Source organism: Podarcis filfolensis (assembly GCF_964270895.1).
Source record: "Podarcis filfolensis genome assembly, chromosome: 5".
Taxonomy (NCBI): domain Eukaryota; kingdom Metazoa; phylum Chordata; class Lepidosauria; order Squamata; family Lacertidae; genus Podarcis; species Podarcis filfolensis.
In genome coordinates this window covers 79450166-79471841 of record NC_139608.1, presented here as the reverse complement: position 1 = coordinate 79471841, position 21676 = coordinate 79450166, and the positions used below count along the sequence as shown (strand labels likewise).

Below are 21676 nucleotides of genomic sequence, written 5' to 3'. Positions count from 1 at the left end.
ATGCAACACAGTCACATCTGACTTCAAAAGAGGAAATTTCCCCAAAATGAAGTTGAAAGAGAAAGTTAAGAAGGGTCAGATGTCTCCAGAATGCTTCAAGGTTATTGAAAACTACAATATTAGAAGTTCAGTTAGAATGGTTACCACCTTTCAAGAAAGGTACCACCAGGACCCAGGGGATGTGGTTTGCAAGCAGAGTGAAGGAACTGTTAGAAGCAAAGAAGGCTTCCTTCAGAAAGTCTTGTCCAAATGAGGAAACAAACTTTGGCAAAAGAAGTGCAAGCAGACAGTATGAGATGGGGGGGGGGGACGAAATGTGAGGAGCACATAGTTATGAACAAGCAAACATAAAGACCAACAACAAAAAATCATTATATACATTAGTAGCAGGAGATAAGCTAGGGAGGTGCTTCAGCCTGTAGATGACAAGTAGGTCAAAGGTATATTGAAGGAAGAAAAGAAGATTGCAGAGCAGCTGGGTGAATACTTTTACAATGGACAATATAGTTCAGATCCCTGTGCCTGAACTAACTTTCGCAGGAAGGAGAGTCTGAAGAATTGTGGTGATAAGAGAAAGTGTTCTAGGCCTTAGAGAAAAAAAAAAGACCAAAAAAAAAAAAAAAGGAAAATCACCAGGTTCAGATAGCATTTCCCAAAGAGTTCTTAAGTAACTCGAATGTGAAATTGCTGATACTCTTAACAAAAAAATTTAATGTGTCTCTAAGATCAGCCTCTATACAGGAAAGTGGCTATCAGGATGCCAGTTTTTAAACAGCGATCTGGGGTAATCTAAGAAATAACAGCTAGTTAGCTTCATGTGTCTTCCAGGAAAGCAGGTGGAAAGCATATGAAGAACAAGTCTTGCTGAAGCAAAACCAGCATGGCTTTTGCACGTGTAAGCCCTGTCTCACTAACCTCTTAGGGTGCTTTGAGAGTATTAACAAGCATATAGATAGGGGTGATCCAGTTGATATCTTGTACTTGGAATTTCAAAAGCTTTTGACGAAGTACCTCGCTGAAGAATTTTGGAGAAATTTTAATAATTTATTTATCTACTTGTTCTGCAGGATCAACAAGAATGAATTAAGTGTGCATTTCTGGCATTTCCCCCCTTAAGTATTATGATCATATTATTTATATTGCATTATGAAAGAAGAGAAAAGAATACAGTATTATCTAAATTGCTTGGGACCCATATACTTCAAAGAGCACCTTCTTCCATAAGTTCCTCTTCACATGCTCCATTCATCACCTAAGGAATCACCTGAATCCTAGGGGGCGGCAAAATGGAGCAGTCCTTTTTGTGGCATCCACCTTGTGGAAAGTCCTCCTGGCTTAGATTTGCCAAGCCCGAACACTTTGTGGGCCAAAGCCTGGTTTAGGATGGAAAACCTCCATCCTCTCATTCCTATTAATATTTTAAGACTGTTTTCCTTTATAGCTTCACTCAGTTTGGGGAGCTATATGAATGGATGTTTTTTGTTGATTTAAAAAAAAAATAAAGGTTTTTATTTTTTGTGTGGTTTATTTGTCAATTTGGTTTGTGTGTATATTTTATTGTTACTGGCAGCTTTGAATTTCTTTTTGCGGGGGACAGGAGAAGGATATAAATTTGTGAAATAGACACCAATCATTTAGCTATATTTGGTTTAAAGGCAAGTATGACTAAGTTTTTTTTTCAATTTTTATTTTTCTTAGTCTAATTCCCATTGCTAAAACTGGGCTACTCTGGACATCACTCCAGTTTTGTAACCAGATTGTAGCAACCCATCACTTCCCACCTTGCTTGTAAGAATGTATATATTTCAATGTATTTAGAAACACTTACATTTTGGCCTCCACTGCTCTACCCTTAGTGCCTGCTTTGTGCCTCTTGACAGCAGCTGTGTATAATAACAATGGCGAACATGCCTAATAAGAATGACTAACCTGCGGCTTAGGCCCTTTTCTAAACAAACCTTGGAAAGAACTAATTTCTACGAGCTTTTCATCTTGAATGTTGATGGGTGGTTAGGGACAAGGTTGTGTGTTACTCTTTCCACACTCTGTTACAAAGGTCATGGCAGTTCATCTTCCTCCCAAGAACCTCTGTCAACATTTGAGGCTTTCCTTGCATGGTGATAAGAATGATTCTGTCAAGGTAGTTGAGGAAACAACAGGGCTTTTCCCTCACAAGCACATTTCCAGTATCTTATCGCTGGTGTTTTCTGTGTGTGGCTAGGAGTATTCAAAGTGTTACCTTCCAGATGTTGTTGACTTATAACTCCCATCAGTCAGCACAGCCAAAGTCAGGGGTGATGGGCAGAGGTGTATCTAGGGTCCCTTATGCAGTTGACAAGGATTTGTATTGTCCCACCATAAAAATCACTTTACCATACATTTTATGTGACCCAAGTACTCAAAGTGTCTGGAGTGAGGGTGAGGTGAGTAGGAAGGGCAAGAAACACAGGAAGAATCTCCTGTGTTTGATCTTACTGCAAAAGCAGTGGCATGTTGCTAAACACATATACATCATAGATGCCATAGTCTGCAGCGGTCTACCTTCATACCGCCTCTCCATTTCTCCTACTGCTCAGTTTCCAGCTCTGGTCTAAACTCATGACCTGACACAGATAACTGGAGGCAGATTTCTAGGATGATTTTTGTGCTCCCCAAGGTCCTGTGCCCCGGAGAGTGCCGGCTTCTCCAACCCCTAGGTACACCTTTTGTGATGGGAATTGTAGTCCAACAACTTTAGTGCATTTAATATGTGTGTATTGTCTGCAAGAAGAAGTACAAGTCTGACTTTGGCTTAGATTGTGGATTGGTAAAATATTTGACCCAGACCTCTGTATTTTAAAGAAAAGTGTAACGGAAACGAATAACCAAGCATGGTTTGGGTGCAAGGTTGGTAAAGCTCCCCTTAAATACCTAGATTTTACATGGCTTTACTTAGAAGTGTCTGGAAATGTGTAAAGGAAGCACACAACAAAAGCTATAGTCGTCAGTTGACTGTAAACCGGTTTGCCCCCCAGCCAAGATGGGGTACATTTCAAAGTTGAGTGAAATTACAGGAAAGAACATTTGGGTTGAGAGTATTACAAATCTCTCCTTTTGCTGCTTGCCTTGAACTGCCAAAGCAGGGAGGTTTTTATGCACCTGGCTGGCTGGTAGGCTTGCCAAACAACCAGCAGGAAACTGGCCTGGCCAGATGTTATCTGTGTTGTTTTTACTCGCAGGCCAGTTGGTTTGTAGCTGTGCACCTTGGGGTTTTCCAGGGTTTTGCTGCTGTTTTCCTTTGCAAGCCATTCTCTGTTTTGTCTTGGTAAAATGCAAATAATATTTCAGTTATAGGTTAGACGGTGATGCTTATACTATGGTAAAGGCTGTCATTCAGGTTGCATTCTTCCAACTGCTGAGAATATTTTACAGTTCCTCTTTCCTTTATCTACTCCAAACCCTTCCAAAAATGACAGTTTTGTGAAACTGAAACTGATTCATTCAAAGTCGCTAACGACAGAGTTTATCACAGCTGGCCAAAAAGTGTGACCCTATCCATATTTATCCATAAAGCTAAAATCACATATAGTCAAAACACAGAGGGTTCAATGGTGGGTGGGATTACCAAAGTCTTTTTTCCTGGATGCCCACCCCCTTTCCACCCCCTTTTAATTCTCTCCCCACCCCAGCCAGCACATAAAGATGAACATGCACAAGTTAAAGGCATGTAAATTGTGGGCATACTGTATTAAAAAATAAGTATTGTGATATTTGTGTCTTAAGCACAATCCTATATGCACTTACTCAGAAGTAGGAGCCACTGAACGATGTGGTACTTATTTCTGTGTAAACAGGCATAAGAATTACAGCTCAGACACAAGACCAGTGCGCTCCATTTGCACTGCAGTATGTGTTATGTACACATAGCTCTATAAATAGCACTCAGTTTGACACATAAAATTTTTGGGAAGAGAAACTGTTCAAAAGTATTTTATCCTACTCAACAAGTCTGAGCGGGGCTTCCTTCTTTCTTTAGACTAAGCACTTTTACATAAAATTGTGAAGGCGGGGGTCAAAGGGAACCGTGATAATTTAAAGAGTCAAAAACAAACGAAGAACTGGATTACAGTGCGCTGCAACCGATTTACTTAAAGACACTTGGATAAATTGCATACCCGATTCCTACAGGACAGCAACAAGTAATTACAAAGGCACCAATTTACATTCTTCTGAATCATGTTAATTACAAGGGAAGTAGCTTTGACATATGCCATTTACATCCTCTTAGTAAGTTCTTTCAGTAATGTTTAGGTTCATTACATGTACATTGCTCTTTAAGAAGAGTTCGCAGAACAACATGCATGCTACAACCACTTGAAGAATTCACATATTTTGGGATTCCTATATGAAACGACCTGATGCACACATCTCAGACCAATGCATGCATTGGAACTTAAGTTATCCACCATATTTCACATTTCTCCAGGTGTAATGACATTGTTCTGGAAAGTATCAAAATACAGATTTTGAGAGCAAAGGCCCATTTTAATGCATATTCTTGGAGAAAAATACTCCACATGCCAACCCTTGACCCCACCCCTGATTTTGAGAAGGGTTTGGTTTGTTTAAAAAATGCAGATTAATGAGGAAATTGAAATAAATTATGGGTGAAAGCTTGTGACGTGGTCTAGAAACATAGAGATTCTTCCTTCCCTAATACATGTGCAATGAAATGCTGTTCTGAAAAAGAAGTTTGGTGTGGAAGGAGTGAGGAAATGGGGAAGGAATAATGAGGGCGGGCCACGGAAAAGACATGATCTTTCTCACTCTGTAAATAGCAAATAATGAGACTTCTAGCTTAATACTGATTTCAGTCACTCATGTACAGTAGCAAAAAGGTTGGGGAGCATCTAAGCAGAAAACATAGAGGATCTTATCATAGAGGATCTTTCACCTCAGATTTGTACAGGAGGAACACTTGGAAACATTGCTGAAAGTGCCTTATTGGAATGCAGTGATGTGGTAAACCAGTGGAGGGGATGACATGCTGGATTGCTTTTCTTTCTTATGTAACAGCACAACCTGTACACAAAGGGAAGTATTCTTGGAATGTTCATACTCAGCATGCTTTATGAGCTTAGTATTACCTCGGGCCTCCCAGTTAGAAGGTGTGGTACAGAGGCGTGAAGCAGAAACCCTCAGTTAATTTCAACATATTAGATACTCCATTGCAAACCAGATTGGCCACAACTGTGGTGCAGGCAACTTCTGCAAGAAGTGCTTAAAAGCGGTTTACTGAATCTTCAGTCAGGCTACAGCCAATACCTTCCACAGCATCTTTGGATCTAGTTGCAATAGTTTTCAAGCTTCCCTCCTTGCAGAGAGCCTTTCAAATCGGTTTCGTTTGTCATGAAAACCCAAAGCCCTGCAGAACATTGTGGGCTGCATTGTAATGTCACCCTCAGTTTATGTGGGGCATTGAAAGAGTCTTGTTTATGAAACTGGATTCTACAATGTGCAAATTGAGAAGGGTACTCTGGAATTGCAAAGGAAGGCTAATAGGAGCATGCCATCTCACTTTTAGGGAAGCTTGCTTGCCATTACTCACGAGGAACCCCTGAAATGTGTCTGAAGATCAAAGGGTTTCTACAACCAAATTTGAAAATCATTGGAGCAGTATAAAATGGGCCCAGCATCTTTAATGTAGAAACTGAGCTTTTATCTCATGATGTTACATATTTTGCTATAAACTAAGCTGGAAATAGGGATGCGGGTGGTGCTGTGGGTTAAACCACAGAGCCTAGGACTTGCCGATCAGAAGGTCGGCGGTTCAAATCCCCGCGATGGGGTGAGCTCCTGTTGCTCGGTCCCTGCTCCTGCCAACCTAGCAGTTTGAAAGCACGTCAAAGTGAAAGTAGATAAATAGGTACCGCTCTGGCGGGAAGGTAAACGGCGTTTCCGTGCACTGCTCTGGTTCGCCAGAAGTTGCTTAGTCATGCTGGCCACATGACACAGAAGCTGTACGCTGGCTCCATTGGCCAATAAAGCGAGATGAGCGCTGCAACCCCAGAGCCGGTCACGACTGGACCTAATGGTCAGGGGTCCCTTTACCCTTTACCTTTAAGCTGGAAATAATAATAATAACAATAATTTCTAGTTTGTTTTATTGTACTGTTTGAAATCAGGCCCACAGCCAGAGGTTTTGTAATGGGGATGGCATAGTGCTAAGTGTTGAGAGTCATCCTGGAAAGAGTGAGATTGGAGTGGGGATTGTTTTTTTTAATAAGAAATAACAAAGCCCAAATACATGTAGTCCAGTTTAAGTCAATGAAATACAACTTTGAATCCTCCTAAGGATAGATCATTATTCCCTAGTGCTTTTGCAATAACTAACCAGAATGCTAGAAGCAAGGAGCAAATTTACTTCATTGTTCCTGAGAGAAAAATAATTTTGCTGATGTTTGAATCTGAGTAGAGAATGCTCTTTAATATTGTGGTGTTCATATAATCACTTAAGAGTGCAATCCTATGTAGCCATAGGGCAGACTGGATCTTCAACTTGGATGTTGAAGACCAAACTTCAGTGTTGAAGCCTACTTCTTCACAACCACCAGCATCCCTCTGAAGTTCTGGCCCAACTGACATCACACTTCTGGCATCAGTAGGGCCAGAAAAGGGACATTCTGGGGACATTCTGGATCCAACAACTGGAGGAAGGTTTAGACACCTCTGAGCATCTCTAAACCTCTCCCCCGCCCCTTTCCCCTCCTGCTGGAAATAATGGGATGGAAACAGACAATCCTCACACCCAAAATTAATACTTTAAGGCTCAGAAACAACTGAGGTATGCAGACTGTTCTTCCATCCTCACTTCCACTCTGCTGGCTTGAGACCAGAAGGGGTTTGCATTAGGTGGTAGAACTGCCTTCAAATTTACGCCTCCCCTCTGACACGTTGGTATCACACCCTCAAAAAATTGATTTTAAATTTTGAGTATGGCAACTGAAATACTATGCTACAAACTATCCTTTCAATTCTAAATAGTATGCTTGTTATTTTACTGATTATACTAAATGCCTCCTTTCTTTAGAAACCTCAGAGTTGTTTACATGGGATATATGTCATCTTCCATCTAGGCATTGGCCAGGTTCCATACTCATTGAGTGCTTCCACATACGTAGTGTTGTATGTACCACATAGTGTTGTATTGCTACACTTCAAGCACTGTGCACTGGTTTATTGTGAGATCCACAGCTCTTATTTGATACCGCACCACATCAAACAAGCATACTATATGGGGAGGTGATGCAGAAGTTTTGGAATTTGCAAAACGGGGTGGTTGTTCAGTTTGCCTGTTATCTCTACGCAGTGAAGTAACAAAGCCATTTAATGCAGCAAACACATCTTTTAAAAATTCATTTTTTTATGCATTCAAACGGAGCACGTGGCACTTCGTGAGAATGTTTTTATGTGAGTGAATTTTATTGAGTCTATTACGAGTTTAAATGCTGCAAGCTCTGTGCTGGTTTGTGACCTTGTCATGTGCGAGTGCAATGGTAAACAAGCTTATTCAAAACTGGGCTGGATTAAGTTTAGGGTATCAGTTCTTAGTGTTCTTGTTTATCGCTACTGGGTTGCTTTGACAGGGCGGGGCTCTTTAGAGTTGGCAAACAAAGCCTGACACAAACAAGAGAGGAACGCAGGGTGAGGTGGCAGCATGGAACGTGCAGGAAATGCCCTCCAGGAGCAATTAGCAGCAGGTAGCTAAGTACGCAGCCTCAGAGGGCACCTAGGGGAGATACCTCTGTATATTATAAAGTTTCATGACATTATTAGTATTTGAATCTGAATTATGCATACTGATAATGCAGTCCTATGTATATTTACCAGTGAGGGGGAACTCCCACTGAATTTGAGCTTCCTCCTAAGTAAAAAATACATTTAATTGGCCGGTGCAAAACAAACAGTGTGAATAAAGGACGTGTCTTTTAACAATAGGAATTAAGGGCACATTCGCTTGACAAATGGAAAGATGGTTTTCAAAGCTGCCAAGGACCTCAAGCAGGGAATCCTGGGAACTGTAGTTCTGTGAAACAGCTCAGGGTCACTCCTAATCATAACTAGTTCCAAGTTCGTTTACATTTTCAGTGCAAAAGATACTTTTCTTTTAAAGGAAAAGCCTTCATTTTAAAAATTTAACCTCCCAGTTCCTTTAAAAAAATAAAAAAATTGTTACCCGTCTGTTACTTTAAATGTTCTGTTTTTAATTTAGTAAAAGGTACATTATATGTAGATTTTTTAAAAAAATAAATTTTAGAAAAGAATTCACTATGGATTTTGTATAATAAATGTTAAGATTTAGTATAATAAGATGCAGTAATGGTCTCAATGAGGCAGTAACTTAATTTAGCTCTTCTCAGTCAGCTGTGAATATGAGAGCTATCAGTAAAAATCAGGTTTGTGGGTTTGGTGGCCATATCAACAGAGTTTAGTCAGTTTAGCAGTCATTCCTTCTTGCCCTTGGGATCCTGGCACCAGAGGTTCTGTGAGGGGATCTCTTAAAGACTGTCAACACCCTCACTAAACTCAATTTCCCAGGATTCTGTGGGGGAAGCCATTGATTGTTAAACTGACTGGGGCTTTTTTATAGTATAGTATAGGATGATATGCCCTTACAGTGTGAGCCAATCAATGGCTAGTCAGAAGTGAATATACATATGTGAATGTTCTGTATTCACTGGAGCATGCACTCAAGGCAGTGTAAACAGGACTGTGAGCCACGTAAGACTGTAATCCAACTCCCTGGCTGGCAGCAGCAGAGCTCTGATAGAGCAACATAACCGCTACCATACCCTCCAAGTATCCCGATTTTCTAGGGACAGTCCTGAAATTACAGAAACCATCCCAGCTTCTGATTTGATCCTGGAATGTCTCCATTTCCCCTGCCAGTGCCTTTGTCAAGCTAGGGGAGGAAGATGAGCCAGCGCTTGTCCCTAGATGTAGCAGTGGTGGCGGTAGCACAAGGGAGCACCCCGTTGCCTCTCCATGGCCGCCACTGCTGGCCTACTCCCTTGAACCAAAAACAAACCCCTGTGTTGCAATAAGAACCAGTCACAACAATACAAACATAAGACATAGGCTAATAGTAGAAAATATATAATAGAATAATGATATCATTCAAATTATAGGAATAAGCCAATCAGAGTTCATATGTACAATATAACAGAGTGGTAGCGAGTACCGTCAAGCTGTGTGTTCAAAACAGATGTCTAAGGACAGTCTCACAATAGTTTTTCAAAAGTTTCAACAGAAGACGTCTCAAGTTTCAAAAGTAAAGTCTCTCAATAGTCTTTCAAAAGTTTCAATGGAAGATGTCTCAAAAGTCTCACTCCGGAATGATACAGTGGTACCTCTGGTTACGTACTTAATTCGTTCTGGAGGTCCGTTCTTAACCTGAAACTGTTCTTAAGCTGAAGCACCACTTTAGCTAATGGGGCCTCCCGCCACCGCTGCGCCACTGCCACACGATTTCTGTTCTCATCCTGAAGCAAAGTTCTTAACCCGAGGTACAATTGCTGGGTTAGCAGAGTCTGTAACCTGAAGCATCTGTAACCTGAAGCGTATGTAACCCGAGGTACCACTGTACTACTGTTTCATAATAGTCTTCATCAGCCGATATTTTTCAACAGAATATGTAAGTAAGATTCATGCTCAGCATTCATGCTCAGAATATGTAAGTAAGATTCATCAGTGCTCACTAGATAGTGTAGCTGCTGATCAACTATTAACTATGATGAAGAAGAAGAAGAAGAAGAAGAAGAAGAGGAAGAAGAGGAAGAAGAGTTTGGATTTGATATCCCACTTTATCACTACCCGAAGGTGTCTCAAAGCGGCTAACATTCTCCTTTCCCTTCCTCCCCCACAACAAACACTCTGTGAGGTGAGTGGGGCTGAGAGACTTCAAAGAAGTGTGACTGGCCCAAGGTCACCCAGCAGCTGCATGTGGAGGAGCGGAGACGCAAACCTGGTTCCCCAGATTACGAGACTACCACTCTTAACAACTACACCACACTGGCCTACGTGTTGTGACTGGCCTCCTCCCTTGGGCAGCTGGAGAGTGGGCAAGGAGGAGGAGAGGCCGTGGCCCCCCAGACTGACGTGATGTGCTGGCTCTGAAAGGCAGGTAGAGGACAGGGTTGCCCTGGGCAGGAAGAAAGGGGGAGCAGAAGGAGTCTTGATTTTTTTTTTATAAAAGAAAATGCTTTGTGCGTCCATGTCAAATCTTGCCCCTTTCTAAAATTTATTCATTGGTGTGTGTTTTTCTTTTTGCAAATCTACCAAAGAATAAAATAAAATAAAATCGGGATCATTGAGTTTTCTCAGGACGATGTCTGCTGTGTCCCATTGGTGTAGTGGGGTGGCACTCTCACTACTTGCGACAGGAAATGCTGTACAGGTAGCGGTGGCTGTGAATGCTCTCAGTAGTACATGGAGCATGAATTATTAGTCCCTGCATCCTTAGTTGGAAAGTGATGCTATCCCATTCCTGCTTGGGAGGAGGCTTTGTGAATAGTATCTGAGACATCACTTCTCCACCAAGGATGCTGGGATATAATTCTAGTCCCAGTTCTGGGGGCAGGAGGAGGAGGAAAGGAAGAGATGGTTTTCAGGGACAAATGCAACCTCTGCTTTCTCTTCACTTCCTACATTTTTTCCATGGTGGGGCAGGGAGCTTGGGAGGCAATGGCTTGCAGACTGAACACAGTTCTGCTTGCATCAGGCTGCAAGCCGTCCTATGTTCCCCTTGTTCCTTCTTGTGAACATTTGTGGAGGGGTGTGTGTGTGTTTGGCTCTCCTCAAATGCGTGCGACTTTCCTACTAAAATTGTACCAGTGTAGCTGAATGTGCAAAACCCCTTATGTCAAGATGCAAGCACATGAATGTTTCAGCAAATCGGCAGAAACAATACAAATGTCTGCTGATGTCAGTCTTTAAAGTGGTATTTTGGGATGTTTATAAGCTTCCTCTTATTTAACAACAACATTCCCTTTGAAAGCTTTTCAAGCCACAAGACATCAGAAGCAGCAATGTGTTAAAGAAAACTAAAAACAACAAGGCTAGCAAGTCAGTTTAATAGTTCTGGCAGGCAACAGCAAAGCAACTTTCTTTATTTTCCCAGGTTAGATTTAAGCTGTTGCTTTCTTGTATAATTTTGAAGGATCCCATGTGTGAAAGTGACCATGAGACAGGCACAAACTGATAAAACTTAGGCACATGAGCCTTACGTTTACTAATACAACAATTTCAGAGCAAACCTCAGCCATGAAAGTTTCCAAAACACTGATCTGAGTCATTGCTTAACTCCATTTGCAGAAAATCCCCATAGAGGTGAGATTCTCTTGCTCTGAAAGGATCAAATGCATTTATAAAACTCATATTTTGCAATGGATCCCTGGCTTGATTGGCCATATTCACAAAGTTCTGGAAACAGCTTTGCTTTTTCTGGATATGTGTTCCAGCGATATACAGTATTAAAATCTTAGCAAATAATGCTTTTAAAATAGCAACAACTTTTTGCATCTCTGCTCTCTTTCTGGCGATAGTGCTAAATACTTATACCATGTCTTCTAAGGTCTCCTGCCTGAAAGACATGCAAATCAGCCATCCTTTCCAACTGCTTCTACTGTATGCTGCCCATTTAGTTAGATGCAATGTCTTGTGATCTTTACAAACAGTTTATTTTAAAAAGTTTTCAGAGCAGCCTGCCAGTTTCACATATATACTAATAAATACAAGGCTACCTCTGACTTTCCAAACAAGAGGTAATCCAATAAACAGATTATAGCATCCTGATTATTGTATTCTTGACTATTTCCAGAACTCCTTACCCATGTCCAATTCCAGTTCATACAATACAAGCATCCCTTTGCAATAGTGTACAAGCAACAGTTGCCACCAGTGGCTTGATGCACCTTGTGGTGTTTCCATGGGATGACAGTGCCGTAAACAATCTTCTTACAACTAATTTTGACTATTAAACAGCAGAGACTACCCAGTTTGCAAATAGTGGCTGATGGCTGCTACAAAAGTTGGTTGCTTTCCCCTCTCTCTGCCCAATGGTGGAAAGAACCATGGAGTTCCAGGCACTCACCCAGGGTCTGTGGTCCTTTAGGGAATTGAGATATGGCAGAGACTGTCATAGTTTTAAGAAATATGGTTGATTCACCTATTTACACCTTCAGTCTGCATAGAGGGAGTCCAGATCTTACAGCATGGTGATTTCAAGAGGGACTTGTATCCCACAGCAGTGCAGCCATGGAGTCCAAGGCATCTCTCCTAGCCTACCTGCAGCCAACCTGCCCAACATGGATCCCAGTCCTTCTTCCTTTTCCTTCTTCCAAGCAACCCTTGCTAAAGACTCTTCCTATCACCTCATACCCAATAACCCTGGCAACCTTCCAAACCCCTGTCTCTGGGCAGGGGGAAAGACATTTTTCTTGCCTTACCAATAGCCCTCAGTGGCCCTATATTGTTTCTTAATGGCCCTAGCTTGGCCAGGTCATTTTGCATAGGCTTACCCAGGAATTACTCTGCAGTTTGTATTTCTCCCTTCACATCCCAAATAATCAAAATCCTGCCATTTATTAATTTCTTGGGGTTTGGGGTGGGGGACGGGTCCCTCTTCCAAATCTATAACATGGCTAACATTGATCAGTGACCAATAGCTTCTCCTGTAACACAAAAGAGAGCTGTGTGGATGAAAAGTTTTTTTCCTTTCCAAGATCTGAATGGCTGATGCTGCTGGTAAACTTCCATAGATATTATCTGTGCGACAATGATGATCATACATTTCTCAACAGCCTTTGATGGCTTATGCAGGAAACCTTCCTTTGCATGGCGCACTGTGATAATGACCCGTGGACATAAGGGATGGATAATGACTGAGCAGAGCTCTTGAGCCAGGGCTCAGATAAAAAGTTGAAGGAAATCTTATCCAGATGCATCCTTTTACAGTTACAATCAATCTGAACCACCTTCCTGTCTCAGTCCCAGCCCTTTTCACAAAATATACACGGTTCCTCCAACCCAAATAATACATGAGACTAATGTTCTTTTCACATGTAGCTACAGCTACAGACATGTTATCCAAATGTGTCTTGAAATACGGACACCTGCAGACAAAATTATTATTCTGCTGAACATCAAACATCTCATTTAGAGGGAGAGGAGAGTGGGGGTTTCTCACCCAGCTGCCTTTGTTTGACACCACATTATGATTCCTCAGAGTCAGGAGTACATATACTGCTGATGGCAACTTTTCACACCACATAATCACAAGAAAATCCCTCCCCCCCATGGAGCACATTGCATTTTTGCAATTTAATCTTGAATACATCCAAGACTGTATCGTCAAACCTTTATAGAAATCCCACTCATTACCAGAATGCTCACTGCTCCTCTGCCACCATGGAAACATGAAATTATACCTCTGCACAGCGTTCAACAATGGTCATCAAATATATGTAGAGCTACTTTCAAGGGCAGACCTCCACAGTATACTTATCACAGGTATTAATGTCCCCCACATCTTCTATGTAATTAATAGCACCTGTAAATATATACGATGCCCTCTGATAGGGTCTCCATGATGCCAGCATCACCACCCTGTAAGGAACTTGAGTTCTGCCATGGAGATGCCCCATGACTCAAATAAGTGGGCATAATTGTTATTGTTATCTACCCAGAGGCAATGGAGGCAAGTTCTCCTGTGAAGGTGTAATGTATATTTGTAGCAGACTATCCCTCTAGCAGGAGTTGCTGACCACTGTCCCATGTGAAAAAGGACCCAACTGCATCCTTTCTGTGAAGAACATTCCAGGTTCTGGATTTGGCCTATTCACTGGACTGCTGGCTGCTTCTGGGCAGGAAGTTGTATATGAAAGCTTCCTGTGTCAACTCACTGGTGCTTTGCTTCATCAGAAGGGTCTACCTGAGCTCTTGTGTTCCTGGTCTTGCCTTCAGTACTGCCTGGTAGCTTACTCTCTGATCCTGATTGCCCTTCCTTTCCTGTCTTCAGACACCTTCCCATGGTCCAGCCCTGATTCCTAGAAAATGTCAAGACCAAATCTTACCCCAAAATGCACCAGCTATAAATTAGAACCCATTTTTTTACCTGTTTCAAAGCTGCCTGTTGACATGTGTTTTGTTAATTGAAGCAGTGTTGAGATATCAAGAGATATAAATGTGGCACATGTCTGTTTAAACAAATTACTCATCTCCCACGTATACAGAAGCCCCCCCTTCCAAACTTTCTTTCATATTTGTTCTGCCCGGCACTGATGTTTCTGCAAAAAAGCTAATCCATTATTCATCAACACCTTTGATTTTGGCCTAAAATCTGAATTAGAGATAATTGGAATCTCTTCCATTGTTTATGTTCACACATCAAGGATCATCTAGTCAGTGCTGTTATGCTTCATGTACTGAAGCTAATCTAATTTTTTGAAAAACGGTTTCCATAATGGAATTGTTGCATTTAGGCTTGCATCTGTCACCAAACGAAATTTAGAATTTGAATCGGTGAAGATGGTGGAAATAATCTCATTGGCGTTAATAGGATTTGCATCAGCATCATGACTGGATCAGTGCAGGAGGCTATAAAAAGACAACAAATGTTATGGCACCTGAGTGCCTAAGCTTTTGTAGGCTACTACTTGTTTGATCAAGTGTATAAAGTGGACCGGGATTGTTATGCATGTTTGTATTATTATGTGCATCCTTTCTCTCGCTACACAACCTGTCTGAAGTACAGAGAATTCTTGGGGAAGAGGTTATGTGTTTTGTGCATTCTGTCAATGCCAATTGCTGGCCAAATGTGTTGGGACTCACTGGTACTACATGATAAGTACATGAGCTGATAAATGCATGCAACACAAGGGATGGGAACCTGTGGTCCTCCAGATGTTGTTGGACCACATTTCCCATCAAACCTACTCACTGGCCATGCTGAATAAAGTTTTAATCAAAACCATTGGGAGGGCCACCATTTCCCCATCCCTGCTGTAGGAGAAGACCAGTAGTATTTGAGAAACTGCCTTTCAGTAAAGTTTGTTCACCATTACTGATCTTGATCAGCTACTGAGAAAACTCAGGGTCCCCTATAATACAGCTTGGAAACCACTTCACTCCACTAAGCTGGCTCTCTGTATCCTGCACATACACACTGCAGACAAAAGGGTGTAATGACTAGCAAGGTGAGAACTACAGAGAGCAGAATCCACTCTGATTAGCAGTGTGCTAAAGGGTTACAAAACTGGAGTGATCCTGAGCACATGATCCTGTAAGTTGTTGCCCGACGACCTTTTTGTTTTGGTTGTGGGCTATCATTTGCATCTCGAGCTAAGTATGTTGATGGCTTGCACAACAGCACTTCACTCAGAATCAGCTCAGTGAACGGTATCCATACCAACCAAGACCATATGCCCATAAGCTATACCAGCAAAGCTGCACCCTTCCCCCTTCCAACTCCGTACACACATATGTGCCATTCCAGGAATCTTAAGATTTGACAATAAAAGGCTATTACCTTTCTCCAAGAACATATTATTTGAAGAGACAAGGCAAATGCCTCTGTCACCCACTCAAAACTTCAATTCCTGCTATTACAAAAGAGAATCACCTCTCTCACCTCTTGTTCTCTCTAGTTTCTCTGGTTAGACAACTGAAAAGGGGATAGCCATTAGAATTTTATTGATTCACTATTTCTGTATGGGTACACATAGCCTTTCTGTGCATGGTCCTTTTCAGATAACTTTTAAAGGAGAAGAAATAAAGAAAACTTCTTAGAACAAGTCACAAAGACAGAAAACTCATTCTCCTATTTTCCAGGCTTAGTCTCTTCCTCTAAAAGAAATACTTTGCTTCTATTGGATTTTCTTCTGCTAATGTTAAATGTGGACATTGTATGATTGTGTGATATTTGGAGCTGGCATTGCACCATTTCTCTGTTTTTACACTTGTCAGGGAACTGCCATCGGCTCAGGGGTGAGAGGGGAAAAGCCAGATGGATTACAGAGAGCCCCCAAAGATTGTGCGAAGCAGCACCTCCTCAGCGGAGGAAGGTAGCCAGGCTTCCAGTGGAGAGGAGCTTCAGGGCTCAGAGGAGGCGAGGCAGTGCCAGGACACCTTGCCTGAGCAAAGCGGGGAGGAGAGAGGTCCTCCATTACCCACGCCCTCCCTGCGCAGTAGGCTTCCGCGCCAAGAGGGGAAGCGCAGATTGGGTATCAAGAAACTACTCTGCTGGGGAAGGTTGAAGGACCGCCCACTCACAGATTCTGCCAGTGAATGAGCGAGCCACAGAATAGTGGCGCTCTGCATGGTGAAGGCTTTTTGGCACCAATAATGAGGCTTTACAGCCAACCATTTGCCTGATTGCTCTCGAGTAACCCCCTGATATCCTTACAACACTGGTGCAAGCATCCTTGATTGCAGCAAAGTTGTTGGCACCTGTCTATCTTGAGACACAGTGGAGTACATCTCTGGCGGTGAAGTCAAAACTGCTGTGTTAAGAGCACCAAAGTGACCTCCCCGGGGTGCAAGCCTGGGAAGTGTGCATGGAGGACCTGGGCTGCCCAGATGGCAAGACTCTTGGCAGAGCAATTCATTTGGCACCAGCATGGCTGCATGGCCGCTGGAATGAGGTGTATAATGTGCCATCCATCCATCTTAGGGCCTCCACTCCAGATTTGGTAGGGTTTGCTCCATAGCCTTTTCTTCTCCCAAAGATGTCCCTCAAGGCTGTGGAGGTTTAGGGTCAGTTTTCCTTCTCCTAAGTGGGCTGTTTTCCCAGGCTGACAAGTCTCATCAAACTAAAGGAGAAGAATATAGGATGCAACAGTTCATGGGGGTACACTAGGCAGTTTCTGCTATTGGACTAAGTACTTCCTCTGAATAGAGAAGCAGCTGCACTATTGCTCAGTAGTCTGGTTCTTAAGTTATGCAAGCGGTGTGATTATTGCTCCCCATAGCTGCTTTCCACCCTGCTCCTGTAATGGATGAAGGATACCTTTATGCAGCTAATAGCTCATCAGCATCACCTTCTTAACTCAGCCTTTGTTGCTGGTGTGGTTCTTCTCATGTGATCCTGCATCTCTTTGTGGTTCATCCATTCCTACATTACTGGAGTGATGTGGGACCTAGGACCTGGTTTTCTGTACCAACTAGTTCGTCTTGTTGTTTCCAACAGCGGCTAGTCTGGTACCTCCCCTGTTGATTGTCTCGATGTGGAATACAGAGGTATAGCACTTCTGAATTTTGAAGCATCCATAGCTAAAAACAGTTGATAGACCTTTATCCATGATTACTCCTTTAAAATGTCATTGAGAACGGCACTCATTGCCACATCATGTGGCAGTGAATTCCATAAGTTAAGTATACATTTGGGAAGGGGGAATTAAGCATGCAAGGCCAGACTACACATTGATTTAAAATATAGTTTGATCCTTGTTTGCCGACACTATTGCAGAATAGGGCTCTAAGCTGCTTTTGGTAGGTTGACCTCCAAATATTTTATTACCTGACCTCTATGCATACTCCCACACACACTTCATTTCCAGCAGATCTAGGGAAAAACATTAAACATTAAAATCTCAAACAGGATGCTGACCACCTAGGCTGTTGACATTCTTAGATAACCCCTCTCTCACTAACTAGACTTAATCTAAGAATGTCAGCTGTCTAGATGGTGAGCTTCCTGTTTGAGAAATTGACTAGAGCTTCAACAGGAAGGCTTGCCAAGTCTGCTGAAAAGTCAGTCTCCATGGACAGACTGAAGACCTGTTGGATTCATCGACCTCTGGGGAAGCACCATCCTGGCAGATCCCTCACCCTGTGGGACTCAGACAAATGGGCCTTAGGCATGACTAAGTTTTGCTGAAAATATAGCCAATTTTAACTGACAAATGTTTATGTAATTTCTGCTGATGAAATTTGAGGGGGGAAACTATTTCTTTTTGTATCACCACTTTTTTCTCAAATCTCCCTTGAGGTTCTGCCACCACCAGATGCCAGAAAAAAGAAAAAAAAGGGGGGGGAAGTCAGTTGGAGCATGTCTCTAAAATCTAACATTTTTCAATGCTCCTGTTAAAATAAGTATTTAGGCTATTGTTTGTTCTCTTGAAGGCATTAATGCTCATTGCCAAAATTACAGAAAATATAGTATACATCAGTGCTTCTGCATCCCTTTAAGGGGCTGGTATGTGATGTTGTATTACAATGGATTTGCAAATGCAGAGCAGTGGCTATAAACACTTACTCAAGGGACTATTCATGTCTCAGCCCATCTGAAACTGGCGCACTCAGAGAATGTGGGTTTTATATAAACAAGCTATATATAGATAAATGCAGCTTGTCCTTTACTCTTCTCCTTTCTCCTGCGAGGTTTTTGGAAAACCAAGAGTGGCTTCTTGCCGTCTGTGTAGTATGTACACCCTTCAGGATTGCATGTAAGCTTTGGCACTGAGGGTTGAGAGATGTGAGCACTGTGCTCATGTAGTAGTAGTAGTAGTAGTAGTAGTAGTAGCAATAACAATAATTTTATTATTTATACGCTGCCCATGTGGTTGGGTTGCCCCAGCCACTCTGGGCAGCTTCCAACACACATAAAAACATAATAAAATACTAAACATTAAAAGTAATGCAAGTAAACCCGTTATACTTTCTGGGTTCAGAAAGTAGCATTTTTGGTGTTTAAAGCACTCTCTCAATTCGGATCTTAAAGCAATTTTAAGGGTATTGCTCCTTAATTTAGTGCCCGTTTTAAGGCAGTGCAGGTGCCCCCACCCACACCGCACAGGGCACTGAGCCAAGGGGGCACAAACTTGAGAAGATCCATAATTCAGAAGATCCACTTTTGGCCTCGCACAGGGCATTAAAGATTGCCAAAGTCTGCCCCTGCCTTAACCTCTCCCTGGTAAGTTGCAAACTCTAGAATCTGCACCAGTTCCCTGACTTAACCCTGTATTTCCCCTTTGGCTAATGGCAGGTCCCATTTGGATTGGGGCAGTGGTATGGGATCCTAGGGCTAGATTCCCCTATTCCCTGCCCACAGTAGCCCCAATCCAAATCGGGAGCCCCTGCAGCTGCTTTTTCTACAATAAAAATACAGCAAGCACTCCAACCACATATATAGTGTCCCTCAGACTTCCATGCATTACATACCAGCAAACAGAGGTTTGCCAGTTAGTATACATTAATCTGTGTACTCACTCTGGTTTATTTTTCACCCAGCGTGCTCCACCATTGATTTGGAAATTGTGTACACACAATGTTAACTACAATCCACATCTACCATTTTCTGTTTTTTGTTTTAAATGAAATACTATGCTTTGATGCATGTTACCCTGAGCCAGTGCCAATACAAATTGGAAAAAAAAAGTTATGTTTGAAGTGGCCCTTAGACCCGCCCCAACTGATACAGGAATACAGTGGTACCTCGGGTTAAGAACTTAATTCAGTTCTTAAGCTGAAACTGTTCTTAACCTGAAGCACCACTTTAGCTAATGGGGCCTCCTGCTGCTGCATGATTTCTGTTCTCATCCTGAAGCAAAGTTCTTAACCTGAGGTACTATTTCTGGGTTAGCGGAGTCTGTAACCTGAAGCATATGTAACCTGAAGCGTATGTAACCCGAGGTACCACTGTTATAACGCCAGTCTATTTTTTGTGGGCTGTTTTAAGAATTATTGCGTAATGAGCTTAAAACACTTTGAACACTTGAAATGTGCTGTATAAACATTAAATAGTATTATTTTCAAGGTGCAGTTTACCAAGGCTTCCTTCTTAGCTATTGCCATGGGTGATGTCAGAGGGCGGGAGGGCAAGCGCCCCCCCCCCAAAGGAGCTCCCCACACTTGCCTCCTCCGTTTCTTGACTCCTGTCATTAACATATACTACTATTTTTCTTCCAGAGACCTTAACATGTAGTAGCAGGACACAACCCCCTCACTTCTGTGTCCCCCGAAAATTTCTTTCTTTTGCTGCCACAAGCTATCATCAAAGCTCTTGGCATTAATATGCTCGTTACTTTTAACAGTGATACTGTTTTAGTTGCTACGGGGGAGAATAACATTCACAAATCTAGAAGGAAGAGTCTTCCTGGCTTTTGTCCTGAGGAATCCCTGTGTGCCATAGTCAGAGCAGTAACTAGAGGGTGGGGAGTTTAAATCTTGGAAATCCCCCCAGAAACCTGGCACGAGCACACAGCAAGACAGGCTCCCATTTAGTCTGATTCTTTAGCCTCAAGCAAAACTACGTACAGAACAACCATTCAAAACAGAGACAAATAACTGCTTACCTTTCTGGCTACCTCCTCCAGCCAAATATCTGTCCTGCAGATTATCTGGGACCACCCGGCGAAGTTTTTCTGCAGCCCATCTTTCCTGCCAACCTGCTAGCAACTTCAGGTTCTTGTTTTGCAAAAAGGAGCAGGCAAGCAGCGGGCTCTAAGCCAAGCCAGGGAGCTGAACGGCTTTTCCTGCTGGCATGTGTTCAGTGGATCTGAAGTCATTAACGAGAGAGGAATCTGTCCACCTTCTGAAATCTCCTGAGGCTTCTTGCCCAGGCGCACTATCTGCAAATCTCTCTGGTTCTCTCTCTCTCTCTCCCCCCTCCCCGCTGTAATTTTGCACAGTTTTCCTCCGCCCCTGCCAAATCAAACGCGACGAAATGGCAATTTTCCTTGCTTACTACACTTGTTGATTCAGGAATGTTGTCTTTTGTTGCCACTTTTTTCTGCCTCAAAGAAGGAAAAATGTCTTACACTGTGGGAGAAGCTTGGGAAAGGAAAAAAAAGGGCTGAAAATAACGCTCTACAGTGCCACCCTATGCACGTTTACTCAGATGTAAGTTCCACGGATTTCCATAGGATTTACTCTCTAGAGTATGGGGTTGCAGCCTAAAACCACGAGCAAGAGTATTTGTATAACATGGTTACGTGGGGAAAAGGGCACATTCTAAGATTTTATTCGTGCTTTGGGCTTCTGATATTCCTTCAAAGTTAAGCTACTGCAACAGCTTTTATGATGAGCGAAGACAGCGTCATGGGAACAGATTTTGGGATTTTGGTGGTTAACCTATTGAGTAGGTAGTAAGTAAACAAGGCTAAGTAAACAGGGGTTCCCCCATTTGGAAGCATTTCTCCCCATTTCCACATTTGTAAGACCTGCGTATCCAAGGTAGGCAAGCTATATCCTTTGGGTGGCGAGCTATATACTTCTGTAATAAATATACAAGCAGATAGTTTTAAAAAATTGATCCTCCTGTCAGAATTTCTCATTGATCCTTCAAGAGGGAAATCTGTTTGATGTAAGGTTCAGGAGTGTGGGTTAGTTCCCAGGCAGTGCAATCCTCGGCTTACACAGTATCGCTTACTGCGAATCCAGCGTGCTCCCACCACTGGTGTTTGAAGCCAAATACGCACGATGTTAGCCACAATCAATCCGTCTCTTGCAGCTTCTTGTTTGATGTGCTTTCTCTCAGAGCAGCTTGTGTCTGATTAGAAAATGAAAGCTGTGGTTAAGCTGAGGTGTGTACAGTCCAGGCAGCCATTGCACACTTGCGGATGATACCACACGCACAGAAGTCAGCTTCAGTGAATTAGAACTGGGTGTGGGGAAACCAATCACGTAATGGGCATCGAGG

The 21676-nt window shown here is 42.4% G+C and overlaps 2 protein-coding genes across 5 annotated transcripts in view; one reads left to right on the top strand and one right to left on the bottom strand.

Moving 5' to 3' along the window:
• Window positions 1-21676, top strand: part of LOC310762974 (uncharacterized protein) — a 207943-nt gene that overhangs the window by 7053 nt on the left and 179214 nt on the right. The window lies entirely within an intron of this gene.
• RASGEF1A (RasGEF domain family member 1A) overlaps window positions 1-21676 on the bottom strand; it is a 94332-nt gene that overhangs the window by 47664 nt on the left and 24992 nt on the right. Inside the window, exon 1 of one of the 3 annotated variants that reach the window (XM_083614785.1) lies at window positions 20331-20602. The exons of the other annotated variants lie outside the window; for them this stretch is intronic. The gene's annotated coding sequence lies outside the window, so the exon portion shown is untranslated. Of the gene's footprint in view, window positions 1-20330; window positions 20603-21676 lie in introns of those variants that run through there. 3 annotated transcript variants of the gene reach the window in all.